This window comes from Clytia hemisphaerica, unplaced genomic scaffold (genome assembly GCF_902728285.1).
Source record: "Clytia hemisphaerica strain Z4C2 unplaced genomic scaffold, Clytia hemisphaerica genome assembly, whole genome shotgun sequence".
Taxonomy (NCBI): domain Eukaryota; kingdom Metazoa; phylum Cnidaria; class Hydrozoa; order Leptothecata; family Clytiidae; genus Clytia; species Clytia hemisphaerica.
This window is the reverse complement of record NW_027104057.1, coordinates 548761-558716: the sequence shown is the minus strand read 5'-3', so window position 1 is coordinate 558716 and position 9956 is coordinate 548761.

Genomic DNA, 9956 nt, shown 5'->3' with positions numbered 1-9956 from the left:
TTCAATCAAGAGTTATGATTTGATTCTTATAAAGTAGATGCTTATAATAAAAATAAATATGCTCATCTTTTTCACCATCCTTTGTTTACTTTGTAAGGACTAATTACCGAAAGGCATATTGCCTTCAATCAAGAGTTATTGATTTGATTCTTATAAAGTAGATGCTTATAATAAAAATAAATATACTCATCTTTTTCGCCATCCTTTGTTTACTTTGTAAGAACTAATTACCGATAGGCATGTTGCCTTCAATCAAGAGATATTGATTTGATTCTTATAAAGTAGATGCTTATAATAAAAATAAATATGCTCATCTTTTTTGCCATCCTTTGTTTACTTTCTAATAACTAATTACCGAAAGATATATTGCCTTCAATCAAGAGTTATTGATTTGATTCTTATAAAGTAGATGCTTATAATAAAAATAAATATGCTCATCTTTTTTGCCATCCTTTGTTTACTTTCTAATAACTAATTACCGAAAGATATATTGCCTTCAATCAAGAGTTATTGATTTGATTCTTATAAAGTAGATGCTTATAATAAAAATAAATATGCTCATCTTTTTTGCCATCCTTTGTTTACTTTGTAAGAACTAATTACCGAAAGGCATATTGCCTTCAATCAAGAGATATTGATTTGATTCTTATAAAGTAGACTTTCTTTAGGCGCTAAAGCGGGCGTCAGTCAGGGCGTACGGAAGGCGTTTTGACACGGGAAATTATTATTATTATTATGATGGAGAAAGCCCGTTTTAACAAATATTTCCCTTTTGGAAAACGGGAAATATTTAATAAGTTTTTTTGACTAAAAAAATGCCTGTTTTTAGACTTTTTAGATGGCTCTTCTGCAGTAAAAATCCACTAATTTTTGCTCCAAATAGCTTCACAAAAAATCCAATAACTTTTTTTCTATAAATACTACTGAGGTCAGTGACCCCTCGTTAAAACGAGAAAAGATAGAGCTTTCCAATGAACCAAGTTTGACAGGGGTACAATCTTGTGCATAATATAATGAGACTTTTTCTATCTAGTTGAGCTCAAAACAAGTGAAAATCCTCCCCCCTGTTTACAAAGCTGTGGTGGTTGTTTTGCTTCTGCACAGGACCAGCTTTGTAGACTGGGGAGAAGGGTTTTTCTAAAGAATAGTGTGGATTTCAAAAAAGTCCCATATATTTTGAACTTGATTGTCTTTATTTTTTGAAGGACTTAGCAAATTTGCGGGTAATCATCTCCCGCAATCCTGGACTTTTACTGATACTTTTCACTCCTGCTTTGATTTTACTGAAGGGAGCTTACATTTTACAAACTTTTTTGTTTATGACGTCATGCATAATTAATGTGATTTGGTAATTTATGCAAATTATGTCATTTTTCTTGGTGTTCAGTGTACATAATGTTTATACTTAGTTAAATTTAGCGACACAAATTTGAACGTTATATTTTTGTTTATAGTGTGTTCGAAATAAATAATTTTAGTATTTTTATTCCCGGTAAAAGCCTGCGGGGGATCTGCGTTCTGGTAGAATCAAGCATAGTAAGTTTAGCGGGAATATGTTCTCTCGAGAAAGAAAAGGAATTTGTGACAGTTATTTTATCGTATTCATTTTTCTTATATTTTCAGCATATAAATATAAAAATGGTCGTTTGGGAGAACTTGGCGGTCTTTTGAATAACTTTATAGTACGACATTGGTTTCCTAGAGACAATAGAGCATAATTTGTTATTCAATAGACTGTCGAGTTCTCCGAAATAGTATAAACAAAAATAAAATGGCAAAAACAATGAAAGGAAAGAGAAAGAAGATGACTTATGCACAGTCTTGCCAACTACGAGCCCTTGTTCAATATGGAAAAGTCAAGGTACCGCAGATTCTACGCAATGAAGGCAACAGGTTTCCCGGCTTCAAAGGAATTCCCAGATCAACTATGTATCGTCACAGTCAGATACCGCTGGATGGAAACGAACCTTTTGACAAACGAAAACAAAACCCTGGCCGAACACCTCTACTTAATGAAAGGGACTACCGCGCTGTTAAACGACAGATCAAAATTCTACGTACATTTGAGGGAAGCTTCAGCTCAAAGAGACTTCAGCTATCGCTACCAGAAATTCAGCAAAAAGCTTCAAACTCGACATTCAGGAGACATTTAGGAAAAATTGGCTATGGATACCGAAGCACCCGGCGTAAAGGTATATTGAAGCAGAAAGATCTGAAATCACGCCTCGACTATGCAAAGCGAATCAAAAGGTTAGGGCTTGGCCTTGAATTTTGGAAACAAGGCATTAGCTTTTATCTCGATGCAGTAGGCTTTATTTATAAGCAGAACCCTTTGGACCAGGCACGTGCTCCCACATCACGGGAATGGAGAAGAAGAGACGAAGGACTCACTTTTGGATGTACGGCCAAAGGCCAAAAGGAAGGCTCTACCCAAATCAAGTTCATGGTGGCGATATCTTTTCAACAAGGCGTTGTGCTCTGTGAACAATACGAAAACCGCCTTTGCGGTAGGAAGTTTTCTACAATGATTAGAAAGAAATTCCCTGTCGCTTTTATGCTATCAATAAACCCCAAATCTAAACGTGTTCTACAGGATGGATGCCCAGTTCAAAATTCAAGGCGTGCCAAACGTGCTTTGGAAAAACTTGGTGCTCACTTGTTTTGTATACCCGCCCGCTCTCCAGATCTCAACCCGATCGAAAACTTCTTCCATTTAGTGGGGAAAGAGATTCGCAAAGAAGCTATTGACAAACAAGTAACTCATGAAACAAAAGAGGAGTTTGCGATGCGGGTTAAAAATATCCTATTGAATTACCCGAAAGATAAAATAGACAAAATTATTTTGTCGATGGACAAACGCATTGAGGCAGTAATTGCCAATCATGGCCAGCGTACAAAGTATTGATTTTGAAAAGTTGACATGGTTACTGGTGAAATGGTTGTGTATATTTACATTTTTATAAATATTGCCTGATTGATCTATTTTTAACAATTTTTTGGCTCAAATTCTTTAGGAGGGAATTCTAAAAGCAACGGTAAACGCCCCGTGCACCGTTAAAATAAGAAGATTGAGATTATTATTTATTATTAATGGTAAACACCCGTTTACCGTTGCATTTAGAATTCCATCTTTGGCACTGAGGTAAAAAAGCCAACCGATCTTTGAAATTAGAAAAATCACGACCATTTCGAAGAAATTATAAGAAAACGCTGAAGTTTTGGAAAATTATAAAAGACACGACTGTTTAGGGAAATTATAAGAAAACGCGGAACTTTAGGAAAATTATAAAAGACACGAACCATTCAGGAAACTATAAGAAAAGGCCATAGTTTTGTGAAAATTATAAAAGACACGACTGTTTAGGGAAATTATAAAAAAACGCAATATAGTTTTGGAAAATTATAAAAACACGATAATATGCAAAATTAATTATGGGTCAAGCAATAGAGAATTATGCGTCAAGCAAGAGTTTAGCAAAACAAGCCCCACAAGGAGTAATGTTATAATTAGCAGCATCCCGGTCAAATACATGCTTGAAGTTTAAAATATTCCACCGCATGTCCATTTGGTTGGTTTCTCCCTCATCAAATTCTCCGTTAACAATTCGAACAATTTTCTTCTCAGCAGTTGCAAAAATGGGTTGTCTTTTTGTCCATAGGAGGTCCGTTGAAAATCGATTTTTAGGCCTGGCAATATTGACGGGGAAACCTTCGAGAAGATTTAGAAAAAGATTCCATGCCATTACCTTTTGTTCCCCATCCTTTTCATACCTTAAATCGTTCAAGAAAACAATTTCTTTCTCAGGAGCACCGACCCAGTTATAATTTCCGGGGGACGGTGTCATAAAACAATCAAAAATTTCAATCAACGGCATTAACATAAAGGACTTAGCACAATTACTTTTCCCACATATCATCAGATTATAGCCTTTGCTTCTGCCATACCACAGGGCGTTCAATACAAGCTCTGTAAACCTACCGCGTGATATATCGTTCAAACGTAGCACCTCCAATGCACTAGAAAGCCAAAGACCGTTGCATAGTTCCCTAGTGACAGGATGTTTAGCGCACTCACCATCTTTTGCTTGACGTAAAATTTCAAGCCTTGACATATTTTCACGGATTGCCTCATCCTCAACCAGTTCTATACCTACTACTGTTGAAATTTGCTTGGTCATAAAACTTTGGTCAGGATGAGTGTAAAGATACCCTCTCAAATCAGTTTTACCCTCCTTTGCTTGGGCATGGGCTAGAGAGAACAGTTCTTTAACCGACTTGATACCATTTTCTCGGATGATATTTCCCACATCTTCCCGGCCTAACTTGGGTGGCAAATTACTCTTCTTGCGCTTTGGAGGTGCTTCACTACTATGTTGAGCGCGGGCACGCTTAGCCTCTGTTGCCTTTGTTGTTCTGGGTGGGTTTGACAAAATAACGTGTCCAGGACTTGTTACATAGTGGGAATCAAACTTAACAACATATGAAAAGGCATCATGATAATTACTATGCCATTCTTTAAAGTCAAGATCAATGTCATATTTATTTTTGATTGCATTGCGAACTTCCTTAAACCGTCGTGGTTTCTTTAATTTCAAAGCGAGGTGGTAGTGAATGCCATGATTTCGGTGCAATTCTGCTGATACAACCCACTTCTCTGAAACAGAATCATTTCTGTCAAATTCTTGGACCACCATATTGGCAAAGTGCTCGCGTCCCGGGACTTTCACAACATCAGCCTGAGAGTACGTAATCAAGTATGCTTCACGTGGGTTTTTCTTTTTGTTTTTATTGCTATTTTCACCTTTGCCTTTTGTTTTGTTTGGTTTCTTGGAACGGGAACTTCTTGCAGTGGCGCTAGTGTCTAGACCTTGCGCTGATGTTGTGGAAACCTGGGAATCACTGTCTCGTCCAAGGGCAGCATCATACGATTCAAGGTCTCGGTTTGGTACAGGGGTAGAGGCGTTTAAGTTGACCACGCATTGCGATAAATCACTTGTGTCATCCATTTGTAATTTTTAGTTACAAATACAGAGCAATTTATTGAAATTTTTTTATTTGTAAAAGGTTTGTAAAATTGGCACTACCTCTTCAGAAAAGATCAGATTACTCTTTGCTTACTTTTTAAATGTGTGAAAGGGTTGTAAAATTGCCACTCCCCCCTGAGAAAGGATCAGATTACCCTTTGTTTACATTTTTTTCCCGCCATTTTTAGTCTGCCATCTTGTTGCTAGGGACTCTAATTTCGTTGCTATGCAAGCACACGGCTTTTTTCTGGCGGGAAGAAGCCATGATAGCCATTTAAAAAAAAAATTTCGCATGTGGTGGGGAAAGCTCTTTCAAATTTTTTTTTAAAAATTCAGACAATCTTGTGCATAATATAATGAGACTTTTTCTATCTAGTTGAGCTCAAAACAAGTGAAAATCCTCCCCCCTGTTTACAAAGCTGTGGTGGTTGTTTTGCTTCTGCACAGGACCAGCTTTGTAGACTGGGGAGAAGGGTTTTTCTAAAGAATAGTGTGGATTTCAAAAAAGTCCCATATATTTTGAACTTGATTGTAGTTAAAAGTTATAAAATCAGCCTAAAGTGCAATACTCGATATTTTACTCGTTCCGAGTAGATTTTACCGATATTTTTCCCCGCCTAAAGGCTCGGAAAAATATTATGGAAAAATCTCGGAGCTCGTAAAATATTTCTCGTATTGCACTCGAAGTCATGCGATAACTGGTACATATGATCGGTGATATTTGGTGTGCTAGCGTTAAATTTAACATCTTAAAAATTTGAAAAAGAAGTTCTTTCAGTTTCTTGATGCCATGCTATCTTTGCTTATCAATAGAGATCTTCACCAAGAAGAAATTCGGTATTTCGGTTCAAAATAGTTCAAAATAGTTGTTAGGTTGTTAATGATGGTCTCCCATTAATTTTCATTTAATATTACAGTGCCTGTGAAGATGTTCACTATCCCCGATTCAGACACGTCAAAGAAGATTGCTAATATAGAAATTTTATAATTTGAAAAAGTTATTTTTGCTTTTAGAAAGCAATGTTTCAAGACAAAGGGGTTAGCTCATTAACAGTCCTATCTTATTCTTATTACAAATAGTGAAAATAAATTTTGATACCTATTGCTTTTGGGTTTGCACTGAGAAAAATCATATTATCAAATCCTTCTCCGTCCATCACGGTGTTATCGTTGTTTTTGCCAGGGATTTCTTCCATAAGACGATCTGTCAATGATATAATATAGATTCAACAATAGATTTCAACAGGATGGAAATCTTGGAAAGGCAGTAAGGGGTTGGTCTAAAAAGCAGGGCAGCCAGACCTGATTTTTTTAAATGACTGTAAAAAGGTTCTAACATTGTATTTTCACAAATTAAAACACTAGGCTTCAAATATTTGGGCAAAAAAGAGGTATCCCACAACCTAGCCCAACTGGGGTAGCCAATTGGCTACACTGCTTTTTAGACCAACCCGGCAGTAAGCAGTTTGTATAACATAGCATCTCTATATTGGTAGCCTTGTACTAGAGTTTTCTTTTAAGATGTACAATAAGTTATTGCTTGGCGAGACGTCCACTGTTAAATTTGCCACTACTGTCCAGGTAATGGTCAACCTCGGACTCAGTGTACTATCAGCCCGGGGGAGGGGGTACAAGGCTTTCGAGGTGACAGGTATGTCCGGGCCAAAGTTCAAAAATCGACCCTTAGAGAGACTGAATTTGGACGTTTTTCGGACCCTTAGAGAGACGATTTTCAATCGATTTTTTCCCAAATTTTGAAAGTTACGACAATTTGAAATTTAGATTTTTGAGAAATTTTGGACCCTTAAGGAGACTCAATTAGCTTTTTTTGTGGTTTTGTACCCCTTTGAGAGATGTATAACCCTTTGAGAGACTTTCGAGGGTCTGAAAAAGGGACCCATTTTGGCTAATTACCCCCCCCCCCCCCAATCCGGGATTATCAGCCTCTCACCGTACACTAAAAGCTTGGAACATGGTTTCCTGCATTCTGCCAGTAACGACATGGAGAAACCTGAGTTACGCAACACGAACACAAGACTGCACCAATTAATCTATCACGGACCCATACCTGATTGGCTGAAAGTGACATATTGACTGATCTTACGTCACTTACAACCAATCAGCTGTTGGGTCCGTGATGTAATGCCAGAAAACATTGCAATTGTGCATATCACCAATATATACAATAAAAGACATTAGGTAACCTTTTGATAGATAACACCAAGTGTAGTTTTAAATTTTAACGATTGGGTATCAAAGTAAAGGTTTTGAATCTAAAATCTTACCTAGGTAAGTATAGAAGCTTTTGCCATTATTATCTGCTTTTCCTTCGAAATCGAGATGCTGAATTTCAAAATCAGCTGCAGGTGAATGCAACAGATTCGCCATGTCATTATAATGTCTAATCAAAGACACAATATCTGGTTTAGGTCTGAATTTCGATGCATCCAAACTGGCAGCTTTGGATATTGTTTGGCTGACGATTCTGGTCTTGAATTTAGCATATTGTGGATGCTCAACATCGTTAGTATCTTTGGTGTAACCGAAGACGGTGACTGGACTGTATTTATCTGCAAGGTTTGATGCACCAGTTTCAGAATCAAAAACAATCTAAAAAATCAGGTGAAATTTGAAAGAGTTGAGCATTTCGATTTACCTTATTGAAACTAGCTAATATTCTCGGGAACTAATATTCGCGGTCGAAAAAATAAATCGGAAAAATCGCATTTCGTGGGTTTTAATTTTTGCGGTTTTGCCCTTTTTAGGACAAATTTCTTTCATTTTCTTAGTTCTTAGGGCTCTTTCAAATTGTTTCGATAAAATTGGAAAAAATTGTATTTCGCGGGTTCAAAAACGATAAAATTAATTCCTGCAAAAACATGTATATGGTTTTTTGACTGGTACATAAAGCATTCGGTTGCAAGTCCAAACAATAAACCATGGCGACAATGAACCATCTTGGCGAGAAATAACTTTTTTTGCGAAAATGGTGTATCTGGTTGCCAAAATTTCTATTTAGATGAGTCATGAGTCAACCACTCCTAGCAATGAATTTGTCTAGGCATTTAAGAGATTTAAAGTTCGGGTGAGAAAGTCGCATTTGTTAAATGTAGTCGAGTAATTCTATATTGGAGGGGTCTTAGGGGTTATAAACTTCCATATTCTGAGCCTTATTGGACCATTCTCTGGATTGTTTATTATTTCTAACCGTCAATATTCCCACCACTTTCTACAAACAAGATTTTTTGAAAGATTTAAATTAAGGCTTAGTAAACGTGATGATCTCATACCCAGACCCACGTGCACCACTTTTGGATTTTACTGATGAACGGGATACTTTAGCGAGTGCTATCAGAATTATAAAAAAGTGAAAACAGGGACTGTATTCGAGCTTATAAACGCTGTTTATAAATACCTACAATATACAATCATGGTCGTAATATTTCAGAAAAGAGGGAAATTCCTACGAAATCTTATAACCACAAAGGATTTGGAAGCGCTCTAAATTAGTTTTAACTCCAAGTTTTAACACTTGGCTTACGAATTTAGGATCTGACGATCCAAATGTCCAAGAATGGTACAATAGGGCTCAAAATATAGCCTGGAAGTCTATAAAACCCTCCGAATTAAATATTTGACTAAATTTATCAATTAGCCCAAAAGCGACTTTCTCGTCCGAACTTTAAATTGCTAAAAACGAGGAATTAACCAAATTCTCAATATATCTTGACCGAGATTGTACGTCAAAATATATTGAGAATTTTGGTTATTTATTCCTTTTTAGAAATTTGAAGTACGGGCGAGAACGTTGCTTGGGTTATCTGTCAAATGTAATTGAACATTTTAATTTGAAAGGGGTTTTTAGACTTCCATGCTAGAATCTGAGCCTTGTTGAACTATTCTTGAACAATTGGATCCTTAGTTCTTAAGGTCGTAATTTTTTTGAATGTCCAGTGGGTCAACTGATGCTTGTCCAGGGAGTCAGACCTACTGTCCGGGAGGTCAAAATTCACAATGTCCGGGGGATAAATTTCTCAAATTTCATCTATCATATTCAATTTTTTTCTGGAAAAGTCCATTGTACCTTCATCGTCAGGGATTTTTGATGCGTCAGCATCCACCTTCTGCCATGATCCTTCTACATAAGATAACACAGGTTTGAAGTAAGGGTACAACATGTCTCTTGTCTCGTCGTTACCATGCTGGAAATCTGTCAGCCATTTTTTCATTTTGGTAATTTGACCATCAACAGTTGGTTCACCAAGAACGTCTGATGGTACTGGAGGGTTGGGGATGACTTTGGTATTGGAGAAATAAGAGTATACAGTCAACTCTCTCTAATTCGAACCTTCATTATTCGAATTTTTCTGTAATTCGAACTCATGTATTGGTTCCCTCGGCTAGGAAGTTTTAAAAATCATTCTCTGTAATTCGAATCTTTCTCTAATTCGAATAAACTTTTTGGTCCCTTGAAGATCGAATTAGAGAGAGAGTCGACTGTAGATGTTTTAGTCATTAGAAGGTAAAAGAGAAGACTCAACAAAATTTAACCAGACTAACGAATTTCCAAATCATACGTCATTTTATTTGATCATTCTATAGAGAATTTCACAGAAAGCAAAAAGTTTTAGATCTTAGTTTTAACTGCAATCTAAAGAATTCAAATGAGAGGAAAAGATTCAAGATTCAACAATTTCTTATCTACAAATGGTATTAAAAATTATGCCTCACTTGTCTTCCCTGTCAGGCCCGTAGGAAGCGTTTTCATTTTGAGGGGACAAAGTGAAAAATATAAACTGAGGGCCAGCCATGGTTCGGCCGGAGGGAAAAATTTCGCAATTCAAGGTGTCTAGATTGCTGGAAAACGAATCTAATCAAAGGATTGTGTTCAAAATGAAGCCATTAATACAAGATTTTTCAAAGCTACCAACT